General features: G+C 44.4%; 1 protein-coding gene across 6 annotated transcripts in view; it reads right to left on the bottom strand.

Moving 5' to 3' along the window:
- Positions 1-26,652, bottom strand: part of grik5 (glutamate receptor, ionotropic, kainate 5) — a 142,832-nt gene that overhangs the window by 110,214 nt on the left and 5,966 nt on the right. For 4 of the 6 annotated variants that reach the window (XM_086077693.1, XM_086077688.1, XM_086077692.1 and 1 more), the window contains exon 2: positions 23,949-25,432. The gene's annotated coding sequence lies outside the window, so the exon portion shown is untranslated. Of the gene's footprint in view, positions 1-17,681; positions 17,701-23,948; positions 25,433-26,652 lie in introns of those variants that run through there. The other 2 variants (XM_086077689.1, XM_086077691.1) reach the window with 2 other exon arrangements.

Genomic DNA, 26,652 nt, shown 5'->3' with positions numbered 1-26,652 from the left:
TGTGTAATTATTATACCCAGTCAGCATTACACCTTTAATCTCACGCACCCCCTGAAATGTGCTCATGCATCCTCTGCGCAAAGTTATAAAAGCTCACAAAATATAGTTCTTGTAAAATATCATTGTATCATATTTTGTCCAGTTATTATGGACCTCGACATACTATAATATATTGTAGGTGACGCCTTAAATAAGGAATACCTGAAACAGCACGTGCTTTATTTATTTTTATCATCTATCACCTTCTCCGTATGATGTAATGCCCCCCAAAAAAACACTCTCTCGTGTTCGCCCTTCCCTCCCTCGCTCCCTCTTGGCACAAAGGTGAAGGGCGCCCAAACGTGGGAGGAGAGAAAGGGAAGGGAGCCGCTAATGGTCATGTTTTTCAATTGGCTTGATTTATGGCGCGCGGTTGCCATTATTTCACCATTTACTGCAGGCAGGCGGGCTGAGGGAAGCGGGCTGGGCCGCTCCCGCCTGGAGGTTGGTTTGGGGGGGGGGGGGGGGGGGGGGCTGGTATGAAAATGTGGAAGGGCAAGGAAGACAGTCGTAATGTTGAATTTCAAGACTGCTGGCAACTACGCCATCCCACTTTGCCTTCCCCCAGCTGACTTTGGGCGAGAGGCGGGCCGGCCGGTTGCAGGGCCCACATAGACAAACGACTTAAGAACAGCAAAGAGTCTGAAACGTACACGTTTATGGAATGTGGGAGGGAGACAGAATAACTGGTGAAAACAAAACAATGAGGGAAAACATCCAAACTTCACACGAAGTGAAGGCTACAGCCAAGATTCGAACCTAAAACATAAGACCTGTGAGGCAGACATGTGAACCATTAGTCCACTGAGCCAACTCCAAGTTTTTTTCATTCTCGGCCGAAAAACAAGTGATGGGTTCTATTTTTGTGACCGACATCACTGCGCAGAGGCAGGTTAGACACGATGTAGGTATTTTCGCAGACAAGTGCAGGCTGCAGGAGTAGCCACAGCTGACCTCAATCACGGCCAATCGAAGCAGCTCGTTTGATTCCCTTTGATATTGCGGCACGTTACCCGAGTCTTGACACGGTGGAAGCACATTTGCACCGTGACGTGACCACTTCAACCACCCTCAAACGTTTTAGGGAGTATCCCCATTGGATGGCTTTAAAATAAAAGTTTGACGTCCGCTGTTTACATATAAGTGAAATACATCACTTTAGACCAGCTGTCTACCATAAACCAGCAATATAAGCACGACGAAAAAATAAATAAATTAATTAATTAAAAAAGTCTGAAGCACCCGTAAAAAGTGACCCGCGACTACAGTGGGCCGAGAACTGTCACTACATTGGATCTTCAATTAAAAGATGGCATCACTGCACCCCAAAAAATGCGACTTTCCATTTGGAAGGTCAAACATCTGACTTCCCCAGTTTTCCTTAAACGCAGCACTAGAAGGAAGCCAGAAGCGGGAGAAAGATAAGGCGTCGGGGCACGGCGGCCCTAATGACGCTCGCGGCTATAACAATGAGGCGAGCTAAGTTGTCCATTAACTCAACACTCTCTCATGCGTGTGTCGCCGCGCCGTAACGGTCCAATTTAGCCCGTTACGCTCGCATGCTTCCCGGTCCAGAGACTCCCATCCAACAAGCAGGTGTGGGTGAAGGGAGGCTTGCAGAAGTGCGAAAAGGGGGGTAGGATGGTGAAATAACAGGGGCGAGATGGAGTCGGGGAGGGCGGTGGGCGGGATTGGTTAATTCATCTGTAGGAGGAATTCTCCAAAGGGAAGTCGGATAGCATCGGTTGTTGAGATCCAGCAGGAGATAGCGACCCGAAGAGGGACGGCTCGGATATTATAAAACAGACCCAAAAGGAAGCGCCAGCACTGCATTATCACACTGCAAAACACTTATTACTTTGGACAGACCCTGAGAGAGACAGAAAGTGGAAAGTGGAAAGTGGGGGGGGCAGCGAGAGAGTTTCGAGAACCGTAATGCTCCGTAAATGACACAACAATCGTTTGGCGGGAAGTGCTTCAGCCGAATGGAAGATTGCTCCATTTTAATTGGCCTGCGCAATCGGCGTGTGCAACCAGGAGGATAATGACAATCAAGCGGGACAAAACGACGACGACACACACACACCCCATTTGTGCCCCCCCCTCCTCGCCGCGCAAACCTTCCACTACCTTTTTATGCAGCCTAACGGGCTACAATGCGTCGTTAAACGGATTCAACAGCGGTGATCAAATGTCATGTCGTTAAGGGCCCCATTTGTCACTTTTACTGGGGGCCATTGAGAGGATAGCGGTTCACAGTTGGGAATCAATTCCCAATCAATGTCCAAATTCCTTTGAACACTTTCGGATAAAACCAAGATATTTTTTTTTTTTGGAAGATTGATTGAACTGAATAAGACTTCATACCAATCCTTCAATTTCCACACTGCTTTTCCCAGACCACATCCCAGCAGACTTTGGGCCCAAGGCAGACCGTCACAAGCATTTCATACAGATGAAGATGCAAACTCCACACAGGAGGTCCCGAGCAGAGGTCCCAATCCCGAACCTCAGGATTTAACCTCTGGCAGACCAGCTTACACGTAAGTCAGTGTATAAACACACACTTTGTTCCGTTCAATAGAAGTACAACAGTACACAGATACATTTTTATATGGCCAAGTATTTAGGTTCGAAAAGGGATTTCATTCAGGTTTTTAAAAGTCCGAATAAGAGCACATAGCCTTTCAAAAGACGAATATTGCCGATATTCGGGTTTTTGGAAGGTTATTGACTTCCTGTAAACATAGTCAGGGGTCGCTATATGCCACCTTTGCTAGGTTCTGTTGATAGACGGATGCAAACTGTTGATATAAGATATATAACAGTGGGTTCAAAAATAACCTAAAAATGGACCGATCGTCTACATGGGTCCATTTGACCCAACTTTGAGTCAAGAAATGGGCCTTTCAGCGTAAAACAACTCGTAAATATTGGTCAGATCCTTAACTTGGGTCATTTCATATAAAACAACCCAGAAAGTTGGGTCAAATAGACCCATAAGGTGGATCGGTCCATTTTTGATCCATAATTGGGATAATTTTGACCCAACTCTTTTTAGAGTTAAACATGAATGAAAGGATGTATAATTGCATACTGTAGGTGAGTAGATCTATAGAGGGATGGATGGATGGATGAATGAATGAATGATAGACAGACGGATGGATGTTAGATGGACGGATGATAAACGATACATCAAAAGATCCATGGATGGGTAGAAAAATGGAGGAGTGATAAAGAGACACAATATATCAATATTTGCATGGATGCATAAAAGCTTGGTCTGCTGGATGAATGGATAAAGCGGTTGGAAGGTGGGCAGGACGGACGGACGGACTGACGGACGGACAAGCGAGCGCCCACTGCAGCCCGGCGCTCAGCGGCGGCGCCGACGAGCTTCTCAGGCCTCTCAGGCGGCATTTCAAGGCAGCCAAACGGCAAACGTGAAGGGACATCTGTCATTATCACTTAAAACGACTTCACTTGCTGGATGAGCAACAGCGGCACAAAGTCTTCTTTTTTGGCGCGTTGGCCCGCGAGCGCAACTTTGACTAATAACTCCTGGCCGGGGCGGGGGGGGGGGGGGGGGGGGGGCGCTGGGACGATTTATTTGGCTCTGCGTTTCTTTTTTTTGGCCGGCTGCGCCGTCACGTGACGAGCCGTTTCAATTCATTATCACCGGGCGGGAAACGTGCATTCATCAGCTGTGCGAAGACGATGACTGTTTATGAACGTGTGCCCTTTGAAGTGCGCCGATGCCTTTTCAATGCGCGCCAATGGGCGCGTGTGGGTTGCCGGTGTGTTTGTGTGGAAGGAAGACTGTATAAAAAAAAAGGCCCGCTATTATGGAGGAGGTGTCGGATGCCTGTAAAGGGGCCCAAAAAAACATTCGCGCCCCTCCCTGCCATCTCCCTTTAAGCCGCGTCGCTTAATCTCCACCCCGATCCGCCTCGGAAAGACTTAAAGGCTGTTAGTGATTCGTTTAATGCTTTCAAACCGACGCGCCGCTCCCGGTATGTATTCAGTTCGGAGGCAGGAGGGCTCAAAAGGAGCAACTTGCATTCACGGGGGGAGGAGGCGCAATCTTCGAGAGAAACGAGAAATAAACAAAATAGAGTGGACCCCCTGCTAATCGCGGAGGGTTTAAATGTATGAATCGATTTAACAGGTGATGGTTAACGAACACGAACGGAAACATTTCATTAACAAAATAAAATAAGCATGCCTTCCTCTCAGTTCCTGTGCTTTAGATTTGCCTGAATTCCCCAAATAAACATCCAGAAGACCGAAAAGTACAGAAAAATTATATATATATCGTATTTAATTTAAAAAAAAATTTTTTTATTGGTATTGCAGTCATCCAAAAAGAATTCAAAGCAAACAAGTTATATTAATATGGAACTTGAATTATGTTACTGGTTAAAAAACAACAACAACAACAAAACGGAGTTAGTAAGAATTATCGTCCATTTTCAGATTTCTCAAAACTCAAAATTCCCTTGTAATTAATGACTAATTTTAAATAAAAATTTAAAAAAAAGTTTTTTTGTTGCTTATCTAAAATCCAAAAACCAATGTGGTGCCCCTAGAGGCGCTCAAGGTTAGTGCAGGCATTAAAGTCGCCCCTCAATTAATTAATTAATGAATTAACTAACCCAATTTACGTGACAAACTGTGTCAGAATACATTTTCAAAGTAACCCTTCCAACCTTGAATATGCTATATATAAAAAGAAAGCAAAAAAACTAAGACTAAAACCTAAAAAAAAAAACTACACTAAAACAAAGTATTAAAAAAAAAACACACTCTAAAAACCTATTAAAACTAAGTATAATGAAAAATCCCAAACTATTACAAGCCTGGTTAGGAGGGAGGTTCTCCCACGTTCCACCAACAAGACTGAAAACTGTCAAATGTCATGATCAGACCATGGATGAGCACCTGTCTCACACCATTTAGCCCAACTGGGACAGGATGTAAAACGATTAGAGTGCATCCACGCTCATAATGACATAATACACCATCATATTGAATCCATAGGCACTTCGAACATGAACCCTGTGTCCCCCCCCCCCCCCCCAACAAAGGCCCACAATGCAAAGCTCCACCTCGTGAGCCGCGTTCAGTCGGGCGATGCGGCGTGCGGCGTGATTAGAAGCCCCTCATGCTGAAATTGCTGGATGGCCTCCAAGCGTGGCAGGCGGCTGCTAATGCATGACGGACCCTCCCCCACACATCCACCGGCGTTCGATACCTTGCCGTCGGTGTTTCAAAGCGGCGCAGTGATGTCATGCGAGGGTTTAGGGTACCTCGTTAAATTAGCAGCCAGTCTTTATGGGCGTACCAGTCTTTTTTGAAAAGAGTGGGTGATTTCCTCACCTGTACCTGTGTTGTTCTTTATCAACCCTTTCACTCGCAGCTATTTTCACTGAAGCAACCCCCTTTGCTCCCGGCTGTTTTACTGGATTTTGATTGATTTTGCAAGGCCCACAGAATATTGTGTTCTACTGCTATAAAAACATGGAATCTACCAAAAGAAAGATTAGAGTCTCTTCTTTTATCAGGAAAAAAAAAAGTATATTTGCATCCGTTTCCATTTTGCAGCAATTAGCATTAGAATATAGCTAAGTTTCATCATTATTGACAAATCTGTTGAAAACACTGTCAAAAAGAACTTGTTGCAACATGGCCCTGGCTGATCTCTTATACTCTGCTGCCACCTGCTGGCCATTTTTTGTAACAACTACCTTTGCTTTAAGCGACCTCTTTAGGTCAGAAGCAGCATCAAAGCTCTATCATTAAAAAAAAAAAACTTTTTTAAAAACCCTTATAAATACGTTTTTGGGAGTGCGGGACAACGTATTAAAAATGTATTTATACTTTTATGGGATTGAATTAGTTGCTTAGATCCCATTTAGATTTGTTGTCAGATTTTAAAGTACTTAAAGTGGAAGTCAACCTTAAACATTTCTTGACAATAATATGTTGCATGTGACCTCACTAATCTAAACATGACATTCTCATTAATATTACATTTGTACGAATACGAGTTATGATGCAAAATCCAGCTGAGATGGATAAAAACGGCTGGATTTTGCTGCTTAACTCATATTCCGCTAATGCAATATTAACCAGAATACCATATTTAGACCAGTGGGGCTGCATAGAAGATATTATTGTCCCAAAAAAATATTTGGGGTTTGACTCCACCTTTAAGGTCAGGCATGCAGCATTGCCCATCCCCAGATATTCCTTCCCATCGCCGTGCTCAGAACCTCAACATCCTCAAATCATCTTTCCCCATTGAAATGAATGAAAATGGCATGAATCCGCTTCAGCGTCCCCCCCTTCCGATCTGGTTGCGTCCCATTGGTGACCGTGCGTTATGAGAGAGACGCCGTCAGACGTCTTTTCATCAAGCTCGTCTCTGTGCTGCTAATGAGCCTCGCGCCGCGCTCAGCTCAAAAAAGTCTAACATGTTTATTCATCATATGCCAATAAGGGTGCCACTTCAAACGAGGGTCCAAGTGTTGCTCTCTCTCTCTCTCTCTCTCTCTCTCTCTCTCTCTCTCTCTCTCTCTCTCTCTCTCTCTCTCTCTCTCTCTCTCTCTCTCTCTCTCTCTCTCTCTCTCTCTCTCTCTCTTCTCCTCTCTCTCTCCTCTCTCTCTCTCTCTCTCCTCTCTCTCTCTCTGAGTTAGAGTAATGCTACTTTGGCTCAGTCGACTGCGACCTGTCTCGCCGCCAGAACTCCAGTTTTATTTACCGCAAAAGCTCTCACGCAGATCAGCAGCTGCCGGCATGCGCACGCGCACCTCCGCCGACTTTGGCTCGAGATCAGAGCGAGACCAAAACGCCAGCGGTAGATTAAAAAAAAAAAAAAAAAATCCTTACTGCGCTTGTTATGTGTATGCCGAAGGAGGCCAAAAAGGTGTTCTGCGCTTCCTATCTCTCACCGACTAATCAATTGTGTTGAGGGTCCCCCCCCGCGGAAAAAGACCACAGAGGCCCCGAGTGGACTCTGCTGTTCCAGTTCCTGCGCCGCTGGGCTGAGCGGAGAACGCACCGGTTGCACCAAGCCTGCGAGATTAGCCAACAGCCTGGAGGAGTTTACACCTTTTTTCTGCTGAGCTATCGCTTCTTATCGCCTCTCCCGCACGCCGCTACCTCGCCCCCCCCCCCCCCCCCCCACACACACACATACACTCTTGCTTTCAAATCGACACGCAGGGGAAAGCCTCGGAGGACGCACGCATCCGCTCATTAGCATCATTCTGACTTTGGTTTCCTTATAAAAATGGATGATTGTACAATACAAGCGTTTTAATATTAAAGCCATTGTGGGAAAGTAAATCAGTGTGAATTAGTAAAATGTGTGGCCTGGTTTGGAAAGGAAAACACTGCATAATTGTACCTTTTGGGACTCGATGGCTAATCGCCACCGGTTGTAACTTAGAATGGTTGCCCGGCGAATGGGAACCCCTGATACCGCGGGGGCATGGAGGCAGAATCGGAATAGTTGCGTCAACTATGTGAATGGTGCGACTTCGACATGGTGGAACCCACCGACGATTGCCTGGAAAAACGGACATTTTGCAAGTTACCTCATGACCGACCGACCAACTGATGACAAATCGACAACACTTAACCAACCTGCTAACTCAGTGGTCCCCAATCACAGAGACAGACTTTTTTTTTTTTTTTTTTTTTTTACGTATAACCCTTCCAAAAGTAAATACACGCAGGGCTGGTTGATTATAGGATCGATGAATTGCGATATTACAATGACAAGTTGTGAGCATATTTATGCAAACAGATGAGACAGAAATGTCCATCCATCCATTTTCTGTACCGCTTGTCCTCACAAGGGTCGCAGGGGTTGCTGGAGCCTATCCCAGCTGGCTTCAGCCAGTAGGCGGGGTACACCCTGAACTGGTTGCCAGCCAATCGCAGGGCGAGACAGAAATGTGTGTGAGCCAATCAGAGTCGACTGTTTCCTTCTCTACTTTGATTTGAAAGTTGAAATAGAGAATAAAATAAGTAAACAATGACCTGCAAAAGCGCATCTATGACGTCTCGCAAGATGAAAACAATTTTTGACAGGAGAAAAAACGCGCAAGACAACGGATTGTGTTCATCATCATTTCAACAAGTGATGATATGAAAAGCATGTTTAGCCGCTAATATTTAGCGTCCTTTACAAAAAAGGAAGCACAAGTAATTGTTAACAGTTCACACCAAGCAGTATTGTTTGGCAACACACATTCCACTGTTGTCAGTTGATTGGTTGACGAAGAAACCGCGACTCCAATGCGGTATTAAAAGTAATCCGTGTGGTACAACATCGCACTGGTCCGAACTGCACTATGACAAACTCATCTGAACTATGCAATGATGGAGAAAAGCTAGATCGGTTTTTGGAAGGAAACTGAAAGCCAAGATACCATTCAGATAAATGGTCCAAATATACAACGCAGCCGGCCAATCAAAAACGGCCCGGCAGGCCAGCGCCTCCCAAATGAAAACACAAGCAAGGCATGTACACGGCTGACGCGCACCATCAGTCATGGACGGCCGGCGGCCATCATGATTACCTGCTGTATGTAAATCCATTGAGCAATAAAAGGCAGGTTATCCCCTTTACGACGCGCCGCAGATATCGCCGTCGACGGGATATCTCTTCCCCGGAGTGCCCGGCGGCCAACTGCAAACGAATCATTAAGTTGCGGCGAGGCGAGCGGCCTGGAATTGGGAAAAGGAGATGATGTGATCTTCAAGCGGCGCGGAGGACGGCGTTGCGTTTTGTCCTCATTTGTTGACGCCACGGAAAGGTTGACGCGGTTGCGTCGACGTTGGATCTTCAGCGCCTTTTTGTGAAATTGCTGCTTTTACACCCCCCCCCACCACCACCACCACCACCACCTTCTACCCCGACAAACACGATGACAGACATTTACTCTTGTGGTGTAGTAGTCAAGACTCAAGATAGTTTCACCTTTGCGAGGCATCCGACAGGCCGTTCTGAGAGATCACAAACGCATCTCGTCAAACTTTAAATTGCGTGGAAATGAAACCTGAACAATTTGCATCCTTTTGAGGCAAGAGAGGTGGAAATGTGACTTGAACGCAAAACTACAAACAAAAAGAATGAGCATGGATGTTGACATAGCTGCGTTTTTTTCTGGACTGGACGAGGTAGATAAGTGGAACCCGGGTTTTTTTTTTATAGTTAATGCTCACTTATGCTCGTAGTAACTACCAGAAGACTTCAATGGCCTATCGAATTATTTGTGTCAAGAGGACTAATCTCACAATAAGTAGGAATGAAATGTAAGTAGGTTGATTTCTGTTTATTCGGTAGGAAGGAAGGTTGGTTGGTTGGTTGGTTGGTTGGTTGGTTGGCAATTGGTAGGTTAGTAGGTATATCAGCCAGGTAGTAGGTATGTAAGGTAAAAAGGTTGGTTGATCTACAGTGGTAGTAGAAAGGTCGGTAAGCAATTAGGTTTGTTGATCAATCGTTTGGGTACGTGGGTGGTAGGAAGGCAGGCTGCAGTTGATCAGTTGTTCGAGTGACTGGTAGGTTAAGTAGGTCACTGTAGTCATTCCAGTGGTCGATACTGTAGATCAGTGGCTTTCAAATGTGTGTTTGCACCCTAAAAATTAAAACATCGATCTTCGCGGTTGGTGCTAAATTTGTCTAACTTGCGTTGTGCTTTTATGAAATACGTTGCTGTTAAACACTTTTTATAGCTCCTGAAAAACAAAGGGGTGATGAGTTATTAACATTGTTTTTTAGTTTTAATTTATATTTTAGCCGTTTTGGATTTAGTTGACTCAGTGTAGGCTCAATGAATTGTATTCTTGTCTGTGTTACTTTCATGAGGAAGGGCAACGAGTTCATACATTCATTCGCTATCTCTAAATGGGAGGGCCGGTCTCTATTGGTCGGAAGGGAGTCAGGCTTATTATTATTGTATTTTTTCTAATCTGATTTATACCCATGGGAACAGATTCTCTTGTATTCGCTGAGTTGTGGCCGGGTGTGTTGTGGGCTGATGGGAGGAGACTTCTAGTCTCCCACTTTTTGAATAAGTATTCATGCCCCACGTTGGACGAGACAGACAACCTGATAGAACACGGCTTCAGTGTCATCAGCCTTTTGTCCTCAGAAGCTTCTGATAATTATTTACCTTTGCAAAGGGACTTCTTCACCAGGATCTCACCATTCAGTTAATTGAACACGCAAAGAGTACAATACTTAATATTGTCTACTCTAACAGGGGACATGCAGTTTCATTGCAAGGCGACGTTATGTTTCTCAATACTTTTTATTTCCATAAAATTGGAAAGCAGCATAAAGTATCGACTCTGTAGCAGAGTCTGTGCGCAGGCAGGCATTTAGTAATCTGCACACAGAACCAAAGCAGAACTAAACGAAGGGTGAAAAATGGGCTTACTCAACTGCAGGGGTTTAAAAACAAACAACAAAAAAAAAAACAATAACACCAAATGAATTCCGATGTTCCCTTGGGTGTTAAAATATGCACGTGTTTGCCTGTTACCTTCATGAGGTAATAATTACTGCTCGTTTACGCTGGATGCAAGAGGTGCAAATCAGTTGTTTGGGGCTTTAAGGCATAATGAAGTGACGTGATTCAACACTTTGCTATGTAATACTCACAATCTATGCCAAATACCCGATTTGCCCGCTAACATCCGATGCTTAGCAACCTCCCCTGTTAAGACACGCAACTTATCACTTTTTACTATTTTTGGGGGGGAACTGCAGGAAGTAATCTGTCCGATTCTGCAGACGGTCCCCGGTATGAGTATAAAAAGCCTGCAATCATCCTCGCACCCTTTCCGCACGGAAGACATCATTTGCGGCGGCTACCACACAGAGATGACGAGCGCGGACGATAAAAAATCGGACAGGTTTTCTTTCACGTGTAATTCAGCGGCGGTATAAAAACTGCCGCAACGGCTCATTCGTCTTGACACGGCCGTTGGGTGGAGAAATATTAAGAATGTATGTAAGCGTGACACCCAGAGAAAAGCCCTTGGTTGGTGTGCAAACACAAAATACGGCACGCATGCTCGCGCAAACAAAGTCATTCCGGTGAGAAAAAACGCATTAGCTCAATCTGAGAAAAGCACCATGTGAAATAATAGGATTGGTTGTCGGTTGTCGGTAGTAAGTAGTCAGTCGGTAGATTGGTTGGTTGCCGGTCGGTAGGTTGATCCACAAGTAGGCAATGTCGGTAGGCAGGTTGGTCACCAAATCAGTCCCCGTCCACACGAAAGCCCGTTTCTTACTATTTAGGCCGTTTGTTCACACGACGGTGCGGTTTTTTTGCAGCTCCAGAGTGGAAAGATTTCAAAATGCGCCCCCGTACACTTCCGTCTGGACAGCATGTGCGGGATACTCCTCGACGTAACGGTCGCAGTCGTAGTTTTGATGACGTACGCTCCAATTCTCGCGTGACTGTACGTCAACAACAATGGCGGATAGCCGTTTCGTAGTCGTTTTTTTGTGCAACCTCCTTTGCATGCGTGTATGTAGATCACCAGTCAACTGGTTGGCATCCAGGTCTGGAAATTGAAAAGCTGACACAGCTTAGCTTTTTTTTTTTTTTAGAGCTCAGTATTGTTCATTCGGAAATGTCATCATCATTGCTCTTTTATTTTATTTTATTATTATTTTTTTTGTGTGTGTGTGTGGGTGAGTATGTGTATGTGCGTGTGTGCGTGTATTTGTTAGCTCACCAGAAAACCTATTAGAAAAAAAATCTCATACCGTTCACCTAAACCGAACACCAGGAGACCCGAGGGGACCGAAGAAAACCAAGGAAGGTGAAATCCAGCACCGACCAGACACCCCCCACCAGAACTCCTCCCCAGCCCAAGAAACATCCAGACCCCAACAAATCCAAAAAACATAAAATCAGGGAGGCCTCAAGAGACCAAAGGAGAGACCGAGAAAAGGAAGGAAGGACAGACGAAGCCGCGTGAGATCCGCAGACAACCAGCCAGCTTCCACCGATTCAATGACCTGAGGAGGAAACAGCTTAGCTTTAGTCACAGATGCTTCGACTCAACTGGCAGGTAAATGAGCTCGTCCACCTGTTGAGTAGAAGCACCTGCTGCTGAAGCCGGACTGTTTCAAGGTTTTTGACTTTCTGGACGTAGATTTTAGGTATGTCGGTAGATTGGTTGGTAGGCGAGTGGGTTAGTCAGTTAGCTTTCGCTTTCAATGAATTGGTAAAACCGTCAAATAAAAAGCTTTTTATCATCCGTATTTCTCACATCTATTCACCATTTGGACGCACATTGCAAATCTAAGTGTTTAATTTCAAGGATGAACAAATAGCAGTTCACCCGGACCACTTGCACATTACAACTTGCATCCATATCGCTTGTTCACACCCCCCCCCCCCCCCGTCTTCCAAACTCCACTGTCAGGAATCCCCTGAGACATTCACGACTTGAACTCATTTCAACATTAAAGTCCTACTCTACACTCGGTGATCCGGAAAAAGTCCAGATTGCTTGGCTAGTGTTTTATTTTATTTTTTTATTTGTGTTGCCGTCCTGATGCAAATGCCCAAAAAAGGTTGGTATTCCGATGCCGCGTTGCCATTTGGACGGAGGCGTTCGAGATGGATGTGACTCACGCGCTAATATCAGTGATTGACGGAGCCCGTTGCAGCATCTTGACTCACACTCCAAAAATACCAAAAAAACATTGAGCAACGCCGGGCAAAAAAACACACAAAGCGAGTGATGCAATTTGGCAGCAAAAATGCATCTGGCACACAAATACTGAGCGAAGAATGAAATCAAACGGCGGAGAATGAAAAAAAAGATATCATGCTATTACGTCGTTTAATGAGGGACGCTGCCTGAGCCAGACTGACTTATCTTGAATGAAATTGACTTAATGCCGTCTTATTTATTCAAGTATGGCACAATGGTTCTCAGGTGGCTGCTTTCGTTACCAGCCTGCGAGGACATAAAGGTTTATGCCGGCACACTTTTATTGTCAATATCATCACAAGCTGCAATGAAACGCTGACGCAACGTGCTCGGAAGAACGCTATGAAGGACGGGCTCCTTATGTCGTTGCGGCCCAAACTGCGACTGTTTTGTCATAGAAATAAGCCGACACCAAATGGAACAACTGCTCGAAATTGGCTTTCGTCATAAAGCACTCACAACATTAGGAACGATTCATCAATATAATGAAATCCGGTGCAAGCGATTAGAAAGATGAATGGTATAAATTAGGCAAGATTGGTCAGTCAGTAGGTTAAGGTGGGTAGGTAAGAAAGTAGACCAGTGGGGTTGGTTGGTTAGTCAGCAAGGTAGGTCGGTACTTAACTGGAGCTTGTTTGGTCAGTCGGTTGGTTGGTTGCTGGCTGGCAAGTAGGTAGTGATGAGTTATTAACATTGTTTTTCAGTTTTAATTTACATTTTAGCCGTTTTGGATTTAGTTATAGCAGTATAGCTCAATGAATAGAATTGTACTCTTATCTGTGTTACTTTCATGAGAGAAAGGGCAACGGGTTTGTATATTTGCTATCTTTAGGGAGTTTTGTCTGTGGCCGGTCTCTGCCGGTCGGAAGAGGGGAGTCACAGGCTTATTATTATTGTTTTTCTCTAATCTGATTTATACCCATGGGAACAGATTCTCTTGTATTCACTGAGTTGTAACCAAATGTACTGTGGGCTGATGGGTGGAGACTTTTCGTATTCACCGACTTTTCAATAAATAAAGATGTGCCGGAGTGGACGACACACAACCTGATGGAACACGGCTTCAGTGTCGTCAGCCTTTTGTCATCAGAAGCTTCTGATAATAATTTACCTTTGCAAAGGGACTTCTTCACCAGAATCTCACCATTCAGTTAATTGAACACGCAAAGAGTACAATACTTAATATTGTCTACTCTAACAGTAGCTATATACTAGGCAAGTATTAAGTTGGTTGTTCAGTAAGTTAAAGCGCCCTCATTGGTAGGCAGGCAAGAAGGCAAAGTCTTGTCACCAGTTGATTGGTCAGCAGGTATGGTTGGGAAAGTAAGGTTCAGTCAGTAGGTATGGTAGTTAGCCAAGGTAAAGAAGTTAGGTTCATAATATGGGATAGTCTGTAGACAGGCTAGTAGGTAGGTATTTAGGCTGCTGGGTTGGTTGGTAGATACAGTACAGTAAGTATGTTGGTAATCAGGTTGGTTGGTCACTAGGAAAGTAGGTAGAAAGGTTGGTTAGTAACGAAGGTTGGTAGGCCAGTAGCTAGGTAAAAAAGTACAGTAAGTTAAGTACTTTAGTCGATAGCTAGGTTAAGAGTTAGAAATTGGCTCGATTGTGCCACCCAGAAATAATTTAGGGCGGTGAGGAATAAAAAAATGAAAATGTTTTTTTTTTTTTTTTTTAAAGCATCCAAGACCAGTTAAAGTTTAGCAACAGGATTAGACTTACGCAAAAAAAAAAAAATGCCTGTAATGATGCAAGAAGGTTGCAATTCTGCTTAAATGGTACTTCTTTAGCTTTCATCCTATTTGATGACCAGTGACGTGCGGTCAGGATAGGCAAGGTGAGGCACTGCCTGCCCCAGGCTGAAATGAAAGTTGAAACTGTTCGGCGGTTTCCATTTATTTTAATTATTTCTTTCATTTCAGAAAGCCTACACGACGGCCTACAGGTTTAAACGTGACAACATTTGGTGATTTTCAGACGTCAATTAAAAATGACTCATTACTTCGTCTGACCTGCAAAAGTGATCCTCCTAAAGGCACGCTGCCGCCACAGCCCTGTCCGCATCGCGATGTGGTCCGTTTCCCAGTAGAAAAGTCCTTTCCGCAAAATAGGCAGATCGCTACGCAGCTTCTTTACGTCGCTGGATTAGACGCACGTTCGCACGGTGCATTCGTGAATTCAAAACAAAAGCCGTAAGACGACACGCCACTCTGGAGAATTCAAAACTATTTTCACGGCTTTCTTTTGAGGGAAAAACGTCAGCTTTTGAAGGATGGCAGACCGACGCCTCAGCTACCGGATCTTCAGCAAAGTAAGGGACAGAGAATTATTCGTACTTTTCTCAAAGATTGGTGCAAAAGGAAAGTTTGGCTCTGTGGATGCGCTTCGATGAACTGTCTGTTTCACTTTCCAATACATGATGTTTGGCATTGCTATTGCTAGCCTGATTTTGTGAGCAATTAGGCTGTTTTACAGGAAGATATTCACTTTATGACATTCTTTCCGGCCGTCCAGGCGGGTTCGAAATTGTCGCTTTTTCGTTGTGCGGTTAGATGGGAGGCGGAGTGCACTGCAATGTTTACTGTGGCCGCGCACTGGCTGTACTGGTGGCACAGAAAAGTGTTGAGCTGTTGCACCGGAGGCAACGGGTACGAACCCCCGCTCGAAGTAAAAAAAGAAGATTGCGTTGAAAATAATGTAAGGCTTAAAAAGAGAGTAATGATTTTTGTTTTATTTTCTACTTTGAATGTATGGCATCTTGTATCAAGAGTATCAAGTATCTCGAGGTCAGGCTGAGTGTCATCTTTTTTTGGGAAATGAAAATATGGTCACCCGAGGATACGTTGTACACTCGCCTGCCGACACACAATTTTGTAATTGGTGTGTGCGTACCAATTTGCGACTGCCTGCCTACCCGAACCTAGAGCTCACTGCACGTCACTGTTGATGACCTTGTTGATTATTATGCAAATCAGCCTCACTGTTATAAAAACAGTGGGGCTGAAAATGCAGACTGGCGCCCTCACAGAAAACGTTTTTCAGAAATAGGCAAATAACCAAAGATTGACTTGGTTGTTTAATTTCACACATGATGGGTGGTCAGGCACTCCAGAAACCCATCAATTTGGGCACAGGCAATTCAAAAGCCAATTTCCCATGATAAGTCCTCTTTCAATGTGTTTATTTTAAAGAACATTTTCATTTTAATTGGGCAGTATTGAATTCTGAAATAATTCAATTACGCCGGTTCATGGTTATTGCGAGCAATGAAAGTCTGTAGACATGATTTAAATGTTGCAAAAGCGCTTTTGGCCATGTTGACAAAATAAAACAGGGCCCTCTATTATTTTACATTCAACATGTTATTTAACTTAACTTTAAATCGTAGCATGCGTGCCATATTTTTTGAAATTACTGAATACATTGCTTAACAAATGTAAGATTTATGCTAAATCTGCCCCCATAACGGTAATAATGATGTTTCTCGTTTGTTAATTCACCAGTCTAAAGAAGCACTTTTCAACAAAATCATATTTTTTATGCCTCGATATGATCAAAACGTAGTCACTGCCAGCTGTTTTCAAAGCAAAGTTCCCCAACGTCAGCCGTTTTAGAGCATTTGGACTGATCTTTTGTGTTCTCACACAATAGAAGCGTTCATCACAAAACGTTTGTCACTAACTTTTTCCAACCATTGTTTAGTAATCAGCAGTAGAACACGGGTTAGCTTCACCAAAACTACCCATTTATTATTTTTTTTTTATTTTATTTATTATTTTTATTTATTTATTTATTTATTTATTTATTATTATTTATTTATTTTTATCTTTAAAAAATAAATAAATAAAACTACCCATTTATGACCAAAAATCTAATTAAAATAAATAAATAAATAAAGTGAGATTTTCGCAAAAATAAATGGAATAATTTTGACGCTAATATTTTTGGGGGCAAGAAAATAATTTATAGATATACAAGAAATACGCCGTGATCTATCTTGACTGACATCATTTCTTTTTCTTTCTGCCACGACATACTCTGTATATATCTGTGGCCCCCAAACTTTTTCGGTTCATGGCAGTACTCAAAAAGCTGTGCTGGGCTCAAATCCAAAGTGATGCAACATCGCCATCTACGGGGAACTGTTAGTCATTACAAAACTGAATTTCACAGACAAGCGAGGCAAGAAACCCCTTGCATGCCTTACCCGTTAAAAAACATACTTGACAAATACTGTATATACGTGTCACGGGCCGGGCAAGAGCAGAAACCAAACAGTGCTGTACACCAATCAACAGTAATCATTAGCAAACACTTTCAACTCATTCACTGCCATTGACGGTTATAGATGTCAAATATTCATTTTAACTATTTCTATTAGTTTATCATTTTTTCCCACTTTTGTTAACAAGAGTATGAAAACCTAGATTTTTTTTTTTTTTGGTACATTTAGAACAGATATAACATTTGTTATTAATCGTGAGTTAACTCATGAAGTCATGCAATTAATTACGATTAAAAAATTGAATCGCCTTTAATCGCCTTTAATCGCCTTTTCTTTTCTTCAGGCGCTTAAATTTTTTTATTGTAATTAATTGCATGACTTCAATAGTTAACTCACGATTAATCCTAAATTTTATATCTGTTCTAAATGTACAATAAAAAAGTTAAGTTCCGCTAACCCCTGTTAGCACAACAGGAAAACTCAAACAGCCAAAAGCATCTTCGTTTTTACTTTCTTAACAAAAATGGTTTTTTTAGCTGTAAACTTCATAGAAAAGAAAACGACGTCATTTTTTTTTAGATCCAAATATACAATTTGAACACAATTCTAACCTGTGTTATTAAATGTGCTGTCAAGTCACAATTTTCACGGCCCAGCCTCATACCTTTGTTTAATTTTCCAACCACCACATGATGCCAGTCTCGCCAAATCCAATCGATTTGCCTCCTCCGAGTCCTCAGTAGAGATGAGCTGAGTCACACACACACACACGCGCGCGCATTGATAGTATCATAAAATAAAACATTTTAATACGTACGTTGTCAGGTTAACTAGCGTGCAGCAGAACAGTAAAAGGCATACAAAAACTCACACTCAATAGCAGTGCAGCATATTCGCATACAGTGAGTACACGTTCCAAAAGTCACAATCTGAGATAAGCTAAATGAGAATTAAAATTCAACCAAAATGTTCAACTGAACCGAGTCAGCTAGCTTAATGCTAACATGTAACGTGAAACGTCATAAGCGGGCTAGCGGAAAATATCATAGAAGTTCCTGCAATTATAAACCGTCGACTTAAGACAGACTTGGAGCAACAAGCGCCTTATCGGGAAGACGACATATAAACGATGTGAGTTTTTTCGATTCCTCATCAATTACAAAGTGTCGGGAGTGCAAAGAGTGTGACAATATCAGATCAAAGCGTGAGGCTGCTCTCGAGCTGCTTCTTCTTCGTTCGTAGCAGCCCCCGTGGGGGCTTGAGGTTAGATCACTGATTGCATTATTGCGGCCCCCTGCTGAGACGCCATTTTACGGCGACATGCTTTGCTTTGCATATAATGCTGATTGGATTAAAAGGAGCACTCGTTCACCTTGAGATCGGCTTTTTTCCCCTTCTCCTTTCTCGGTACATCGATGGATATCTGCTCAAAAGCGGCACGTGTTTGAAATGAGAACTATGTAAAAAGGTTCAAATTTGAGAAAATGATTCATGCTTACGACACATGTTAAATAAATGAGATTGTTCTGTAATTATTACCACATCCAGGTGTGAATTCAGTCGACTAGTTGTCATTGAGTAGTCGACTAGTCAACTACATGGGTCGACTAATCAACTACTCAACGAGTAGATTCTGCAACGAGTCGACTACTCGACTAGTGGACCCGTTGAGTAGTAAACTAGTCAACGAGTCGACTACTCAACGAGTACACTAGTTGAATACTCAAGTACACTAGTCAACTACTCAAGTACATTAGTCAATTATTCAATGAGTCCACGAGTCGACTAATCAATGAGTTCACTAGTTGACTAGTCGACAACTCGAGTGAAACTAGATGAATACTCAAGTACACTAGTCCACTAGTCAATTATTCAATGAGTCCACGAGTTGACTAATCAACAAGTCCGCTAGTTGACGAGTAGACAACTCAAGTCCACTAGTTGAATACTCAAGTACACTAGTCAATTATTCAATGAGTCCACAAGTCGACTAATCAACGAGTTCACTAGTTGACTAGTAGACAACTCGAGTGATACTAGATGAATACTCAAGTACACTAGTCCACTACTCGCGTCCACTAGTCAATTATTCAATGAGTCCTCGAGTCGACTAATCAAGGAGTCCGCTAGTTGACTAGTAGACAACTCGAGTCCACTAGTTGAATACTCAAGTACACTAGTTGACTACTCGAGTCTACGAGTCGACCCCTGCTGTGTTTCAAGGAATCAAAACACACGCGTGTCTCTCCCCGATATTTTTCAGGGTCATTTTTTTAAACCTTGGCGGAGGTCTGCTCTCCACCGCGTGCTATTCTCGTCCGCCATTGGACGTTCATGCAAATGACCATCCCCCGGTGGTCCGACACAGCAGCTGCGACCGCCGCCGACACAAGCAAACAAGCCTCCGGACAGCACGGAGAAATCCACACAGACTTGAGCGGCGGCGAAGCAACACGCGAGGCTACCCAGAATGCCTTTTGCCTGCCTCGTCCGTCTTCTCCGGCGCCCCCCCCGAGTGACCTCCAATCACACAGCACTGACGCGGCCGGGGTCAGGACGCCTTGGACCCGTCTAGGATTGCGATGACGCAAAAAAAAAACGGGGGCGCTGTCAAGTGTCGCCGTCGTGGGTGTCGCTGACACGGCGTAAAACGCCGGCACGCAACACCAATGACGCCACAATGCGTCCGTCGGCAAAAACGATCACGCTACACGCGTTGCTTTTATCTTTTTAGCGTTCAATCTTAATGAGTCCATTAACCGAGAGGCCATTAGCGGCCTTCTCTTTTACGAGCGACCAAACAGCTCAGCCAGGAGAACGTTTGAAAAAAAAAAAAAAAAAAAAGTGTCCATTCAAGTCTGTTTTTTTCTCATCACCTCGGTCGCTAACACACAACGCTCACTCCATCTCCCCCCCTACCCCCCCCCTCCCCACCGCGCACCCCGAGGGGCCGAAAGCAAGCAGGAGTGGACAAACAGCGAAGCAAATAGGGCTATATTTTTTGCTCCATTAGGCAACGATGAGCCGCGCTTTAGTGCAAGCCGGTCAAGCACCTGAGGATTGAAGGCGGCAAGCGAGGAAGCTCAAACACGCCTCAGCTTGACGGCAGCTCCCGAAAGCCGCCCGGGTGCGATTTGCGGAGATGGGGCCGGACAAAATGCATCATGGGACACGGACTAGAAAGTGGACGGATGCCGGGAGAAGCTGTCACTGAGCTAGAAATGCTAAAAATACAGCCCACGGTAACGGGCCCCGCACCCTCAAACGACCCCAACTCAATTTTCATGCCTCAAAAGTCCAACAAAACACTCAAACTCAAATTTCAGAATATTTTGCTTTTTACCGGATTTGTTTCTCTAATGCCACCAGACAGTTATGTCTTGAGATTAATTTATGGTTACCAAACACTAACTCAAAATACTTGTATCTCAAATCACTGAAAAGAGACATTTTGGGCATTTGTTTTAATCATTTAAACTTTCCATCAAAATGTGCAAAGGATTATAAAACGCTTTAGAAAATACTTCTTGTCATGTGAAAATCGGAAATTTTGAGAATCCTGCCTGTGAGCCTCACCTCAATCCCACCTCATATCCTGCTGGATCAATGGCGACTCTGGCTTTTGTTACAATGACCACCGGGGACGGAGACTGAGCTTTGAGAGACTTCACTAGCTATCTCGTCATCTTGCCAGCAAGTGTGTGCGCAACAGTGGATTGGGTTTCGCCAATGACTGGATCTCATCAGCGACTGTGTGCATGACAGTGGGATGTTTAAGACGGTAAGTGTACATCCATAACAGCAGACTGGATCTCGCCAGCCAGTGTAACACTGGGCTGGGTCTCGCCAGCAAGTGTATGCAAAACAGGCTGGATTTCACAGGTGAGTGTGAGTCTCACGGCGGCTAGATTCAGTCTCACTGGTGAGTGCATGTGGATCAGTGGTATGGAAATCGCCGGTAAGTGTGTGCGTGCATATCAGCAAGTTGGATCTCGCCAGTGAGTGCGTGCAAAACAGTGTTCTGATCGCACCGCGAGCGTGTGCGTCACATCGGCCTGGATGTCGAGTAAAACAGTGGCCTTGATCATGCCAGTGAATGTGTGCATTCTGGCCAGTGATTGGTTGTTGCGTAGTTGGCTCACCAGTAAGTGTGCGCGCTTAGTCTTGCTCTTTGTTAAAAAATGAAAATGTGAAAATAAAGAAACTCCCCCGTAAAGACAATAAGCAGTTTTACTCATGGAAAGTGAAGTTAAATGGACGCATCATCAGACTCGGGTCAGCCTATCTGATCATCTCATAGGAGGAGAAACTCCATTTGTAAACAGATAACTAAAGATTTACTTTGGTAATTTAATTTCACCTGAGATGGGCGGGTGGGCACTCCAAAAGCTACAATTCAGTTTCCTACAATAAATTGACCCGTGTGTTTTTTGTTTCCATTTTACCAAGCTAATCTTCAGCGCAGCAGGCAAGCGTTTCCTTCTGCTGAGAGGCTTCACGGGGCTCGTTCGCCACCGCGAGCCCAGTGAAGCCCTCTCCGGCAGTTTTCGCGCGCTTCCTTTAGCAGGACCCGGGACGGATCTTTCTGCTCGCCCCCTCCCTGCTCCCGACGTGCGGAGGAGCATTCATCAAATACTGTCCGATTCCGCTTTTTACTCGACAGCAAGGTCAAGTGTTTGTGAGGCATACTAGACTGCAAGATGGATGCTGTGCCATTTTCATACAGCAAAGAATATAAAAAAAATTAAAAAAGTGGAGCGCCAACCGCTTTGGTTAGAACACCAGGACAATACTTTTCAAATCCAATTTCTCTCTCAAGAGCAATGCTATAAATCGCACCAAAAATGTGCAAATCAATTGCTATTCAACGTAAAACTCACCTGAAATAAGGACGATAACTAGTTCGCAAGCACTGCAGCCGCGTAAATCAGAAGAATAGCTCCAATTAGCTTTTGCGGGGTCAATGTCACGCTTTTGTTGCGAGGCAGAATTTGAAGGAGTACAAGCCTGATGAAAATTTTAAAATGGCATATAGCAGACACAAAGTTAGGGTCATCATTGATTTTGATTATGAATCACAGCTCTGCATTAAATACAAAGTAGGAGAGGTCGTCAGTGCTTTGATCTCACAAATGCTTCGACAAATAAAGTTCAATCAGGAAGTCTGAAAGATGCCCAAGCATCAATTCCACAATCGCATTGCTGCTCTCTATTACATGTGATGTTGGCCGCTTGCACGGCCGTTACTCTCTGTAGGCCTAAAAAGCAGGATTAAAGAGGATTTTATATTCAATAATCGTCAGCAAAAACTAAGATGAGCTTGAAATATGCCTACTTCCTGTTTTCACTCTTCTTCCTTCAAACTTGCAGTGTGAAATTAAAGTCTGCCACCAGCTAGTGATCGACAGTGGAATTACACCCAGAATAAATGGAAGGCAGAACAAAAAAGTTACAAACCGTACCCCCCAAAAAAATCTGCAATCCTGGAACCCGCGATGTAAGGCCATGTTATGAAGCCAATCACGTCTTTGATGCCAACAACGACCTTCCCCCTTTTTTTTTTTCTTTTTTTTTTTTATCCCTGGCAAAACAGAGGCGGTTGGGGTAGCAGTGTGTTATCAACGTGCAGCTGCAGTAATCGTATTATTTAGTAATCTCACTTGTGAAGGGCTGACCAGAAGTGCGAACAAAGCGAGGCCTCGCTAAAGCCGTCGCACTGATCCCATGGATGGAAGGTCTTTTGCTGCTCTAGGGCCTCTCTAATACAGTACACAACACACACACACACACACACACACACACACTGCATCGTTTCCCCTCTCCCTCCCAACCTTTCCGACGCCGTGACGCTCCGAGCTGGAAGCCGGCGTAATGGCGTTATTCGCAGCTCATTGGTCTGGTTGACGGGACTATCTTGATTGAACGTCTCCCGGGTACAGTTGCTGAGAGGGGGGGGGGGGGGGGGGCTGAGCGGGGGGCTGACTGTGACAGTGAATAGAGATGTGCATGCGTCTCAGGAGATAGATGCGGCAACGTCATGTTACGGCAGGCGAAAAGGAGGCGGAAGCAATGCGAGACGCTCTTGGGCGTGAAATAGAGGCGGCAAAGTACGAGTCGGGGAATCGGGAGTCCTTCTCATTAGCTGGTTCATCCTCTATCCTCTGTGACAGAAAAGCAAAAAAAAAAAAAAGAGGAAATGCTCACAGAAGCAGGAGGGGAATGCCACTAATTAGTCCATATTAACCTCGGGACCGATACGAAGGCGAAAGGCTAATTCAAGATCCCAATAAGCTGAAATGAAACAGATGCTCGAACCATTGCTGCCCTTACACACAGGCATGCATGCATCATTTGAACATGGTTATGATTCAGGCTGAATGTTCACGTCGCAGATTGTCCTTTTGAAAAAAAAAAACGTGGCATAGTTTACCATAGTGCTACATTTCTGACGATCACCCGACAAAAACGAGCAAGTCATTTAAAAATGAGAATTTGGGAGAATTGAGCAATCTAGTTGAGGCAGGGACAAAGGGAGAGAGAGAGAGAGAGAGAGAGAGAGAGAGAGAGAGAGAGAGAGAGAGAGAGAGAGAGAGAGAGAGAGAGAGAGAGCGAGAGAGAGAGAGAGAGAGAAAAGGATAAAGATAAAGATAGAGACAGAGAGACATTTTGTGATTTCAAAGTCTGTGCTGTATTAACCGCGAAAATGAGCCATCTAGTGTTTGTAAATATATATTTATCGGGACGTAGCAGAATAGGGGGTGCTTGACCATTACGAAGGGGGGCTGATTATTTATTATTTATTATTTATTATTTATTTATTATTTATTTATTTAAAAATAGTTTCAAATATCAAATAAAATATCACTATTTCAAAAAAAAGTTCACTTTTTCACTACTAGCCCAGTTAAAAAACATTTTTTTTTTTACTTACTTACTTAGCTGTCATTGGTAGTGAATACGTTTGAACCGGAGCTCCACAGATTCCTGGGGGGGGCCTCTAGCACCCCCTACCTCTCGTGTCGTGCCATCCCTGCGACTGAAAGCTCTGCCATCACATGCACACGCATGTACAATAGTACGCACAAACACACCAACATTGCCTGGAGCGGAAGAAATGCAGAAAAAGTAACCTCCTGCTGCCAAAAAAGAAAAACAAGACACGAGCGCAAACAAAAATCGAAAAAGGGAATCAGAAAACTGTTACTTACGAAGGAATGAAGACGGCAATCAGAAGCGCTGGTGGCAGAAAAAAAAAAAAAACTGGCACCGAGATCTGAGACCTGCAGGCTTTTGGAGCTCTTCAGCCAAGGGGGTCGGCCTTGGGGGGGGCACGGGCTGCATGGCGTGTCACTTATTAGCCGCTCGGGTGGAATGCCAGCTGCTTGGACTCGCTGAAGGAATCCGCAGGATTTTTCTGTTTATTGTGGAAACAAAAATAATCCCTTTGGGTTGATCGATCGTGTTTTTCTTCGCTCGGGTCGTGACACGAGAGAGATCCGGGATGGGGGGGGGGGGGGGGGCTGACATAAAAGAGTAAACGGCAAGCAGACGAAGAGGAGGGTTCGGCACACCTGCTCTCTCTTTTTCCCGCCTTCCACCTGTTCTATTAGCGCGGGAAGGCCTGCTGCAAAAACAACAGGGCCGCCGTCGCCTCGCCCCTCCCCTCCCTTCTCACTGTCCCTTTTTTTTTTCTATCCTCCTCTCACACGTTGCTCGGAATGACAATGAGTTGCATGCCTGGCCGGCCGTCCGTCTGTCCGCCTGTCTACCTCGTCATCTTTCCGGTGGAAGGTTTCCAAACCGTCCCCCCCGTTCTCTCGCCGGTCCGTTAGCACTCAGAAAGAAAGAAAAAAAAACGAGACGAAGCTTTTAACAAACCTGCTTAATTCGCTTTGTTCTCTTTTTCTACCTGCTCGTTATCTATCGCGGACAGTCTACTCCATCAGGATGAAAAAGAATTGCTCTGTGCTTTATCTCGCTAAAAAGAAAACTACAGGGTAAGAGAAAAAAACGGGGGGGGGGGGGGGCGAAAAAAGTGGGGATAAAATTGTTCCTTATAAAAATGAGCTCTCCTCCTGCCCTGACAAGCCAACGAGGACAGAAAGTCTTCTGTGGATTTTCAATTACTGCTTGTGGAAAAGAAGGTCCGCGGCCAAATGTTGCAATCTCAACAGGATATCCGGCCGATGGTTCCGGACGTGTCCGAAGGCTCCGCCGCCGCGCTGGGGCATCACTGCGGCCGATTTGCCGTGCGATGATCTGCTCAACGGCTCGATGGCTCCGGACGGACGGACGGACGATGGACGGACGATGGACTCCTCCTCCGAGGGGCCTTCCCGACTGTGCCGGTACCAGTTTAGCGAGCCGTCGCCCGGGGGCCCGCGCTGCCGCTGCACGCCGCGTCCACCTTCACATCTAGACGAGACGGGCAGAAGGAGGAGATTGCAAAAAAAGGTTAGAACGCAGTCGGACGAATTGAAGTGAGAAGTCGATCGCACGTTTTTCAAAATGTCTTCACACGTCGAGAGCAGCGCCTCGAATTTGCTTTAAGTGTCTCGTCAGGACTTTTTTTTCAAGGGAAAGAGGGTGTGCCGAAACTTTGATCTCAATTAGGGTTTCGCCAGAAGGCGGTGTTGCATTACCGGCATTAGATTAGAAGTCTAAATGGTAAATGGTAAAATAAAATAAAAAATAAAAGAGCAATGAAGATGACATTTCCGAATGAACAATACTGAGTTCTTAAAGAAAAAAAAAAAGAGAGAGAAGGAAAAAAAAAAAAGAAAAAAAAAAAAAAGAAGTCTAAATGGTAGTCTTGAGGAAATTGGACTTTTTTTGTGGGTGAGGGTTTGAGATGTTTGGAAAGACTCCTCCAAAGAAGGATTGTCCAAACTCTGGCGTGCCTTATGATTTGAAACCCTTCGCCAACAAGTCCACTTGACTGCCCATACACAATTACTAATCACTAAACACATGTGTGTGCAGGTGTGGGCATTCCATCAATATTAACGGAAGGTCCGTCAATCCATCAATGACGGACGCCCATTTTGTTGACGATTGACGGGAAACTTCTAAAAATTTACGAATTTAACACTGACAGAAGTGAGTTGTCGTCAATCCATCAATAAATTTGTCATTCCGTCAATAAATTTGTCAATCCGTCAATGGCCGACGTGACGGATTGGCAAATGACGATTGACGGAACCTTGACCACCTCGAATGACGGAAACATTGACGGACGCTCATTTTGCCGCGCAGTTGACGATTGACGGTTCAGCTTCGAATATTGATTGCCGCTGGCGGAAGAGCGTGCCAACAGTTGACAATTGCCGAATGACGGACGCTGAAAATTCACTGGCGCGCCCGGCGCCCACGTCTGCGTGTGCGTTTGTGTGCTAGGGGTTGAACCAATTAGTCAATCAGTCGACTTGACTACCGCCCGTACACAATTACTAATCACTAAACACGCGTGTGTGTGTGTGCAGACGTGGGCATTTCATCAATATTGACCGAATCCGTCAATAACGAACGGCCATTTTGGTTGACAATTAACGGGAAGGGAGTTGTCGTCCGTCAATGCCATCGTCAACCCATCAATAAATTCGGCAATCCGTCAATGACCGACGTGAGGGAAACAT

This window comes from Leptonotus elevatus, chromosome 6, assembly GCF_054856555.1.
Source record: "Leptonotus elevatus isolate MCC_2025b chromosome 6, RoL_Lele_1.0, whole genome shotgun sequence".
In the NCBI taxonomy this organism is placed as follows: domain Eukaryota; kingdom Metazoa; phylum Chordata; class Actinopteri; order Syngnathiformes; family Syngnathidae; genus Leptonotus; species Leptonotus elevatus.
Note: the sequence above shows the minus strand (reverse complement) of the source record. Positions and strands in the feature narration are given on the sequence as shown.